Source organism: Bactrocera latifrons, unplaced genomic scaffold (assembly GCF_001853355.1).
Source record: "Bactrocera latifrons isolate USDA-ARS-PBARC rearing strain unplaced genomic scaffold, ASM185335v1 scaffold_276, whole genome shotgun sequence".
NCBI lineage: Eukaryota > Metazoa > Arthropoda > Insecta > Diptera > Tephritidae > Bactrocera > Bactrocera latifrons.
This window is the reverse complement of record NW_017536363.1, coordinates 7,504-8,652: the sequence shown is the minus strand read 5'-3', so window position 1 is coordinate 8,652 and position 1,149 is coordinate 7,504.

The window sequence follows — 1,149 nt, the reverse complement described above, 5'->3', positions numbered from 1 at the left end:
GTCACGAAGTTTGCAACACCCAGATGAAAACGTCGGAGACCCTATAAAATATACATGTGTATATACATATACATATATAAAAGATCAGTATGTTGAGCTGAGTCGATTTGGCCATGTTCGTCTGTCTGTCCGTCTATCTTCTGTATATGAACTAGTATCTCAGTTTTTAAGATATCGTTTTGAAATTTTGTAAACATAATTTTCTCTTCAAGTAGCTGCTCATTTGTCGGAACTGCCGATATCGGACCACTATAACATAYAGCTGCCATACAAACTGAACGATCGGAATCAAGTTCTTGTATGGAAACTTTCACATTTGACATGGTATCTTCACGAAAGTTAACATGTATTACTGCTTAATAGGGACCATACACGACACACATATGCGTTCGATCTATGTGAATTCGTTTCGTCCATACATGACACACAAATCCATTTTGCGCTCGTTCTTCATACAGTTAACATGTGCGACAGGCAACCGGAACATTTCTTCGAATTTATTTCGAATATAGCACTTTTATCTATTTCTTTGTATTTCGTTAGAAAGTTATTCCAAATTTTTTTTTTCTCAATTTAATTTTTATATTTATCGCTTTTTCGTTTGCCAAATTGTCAATTCATTTTTTATAAAATAAATAAATTCTGATACGAACTCTTTATTAGAAGCTTCAAACAATCGATTATTTTGCTTAAATCTCTTTAAAAATTATCTAACATTATTTCCACAAAGTTATAGATTGGAATTCGAAATATTGTCGAAGCTAGAAGGGAAATAGTCACCGAGCGTCTAGCAGATATATGAGCGCTTGGGCAAAACCGAAAACTTTGAAGCGCGATTTCTCGGTTTTTAATTTTTACGATTCTAAATTGGCGGGCAGGATAGAAAAATCATTGGAATAAAATATCTTCTATTTAAGCTAAAAAAATATTTAGAAAAGAACATATTTTTGAACATATTTTTAAATAACATAAATTAAATTTTTTTTTGGTGAAAAACCACTTTTTTTCAATCAAAAAAAATCTTAGTTTAAATTAAATATAAATCTTTGAATTTTTTGTTTCCGATAGAAATTGCGACCTGCAAGTTAACGGCTGCATACGCGTCACTTCTGGTACAGACACCAACAAGTGAACAAGTGTTTTGAGTTA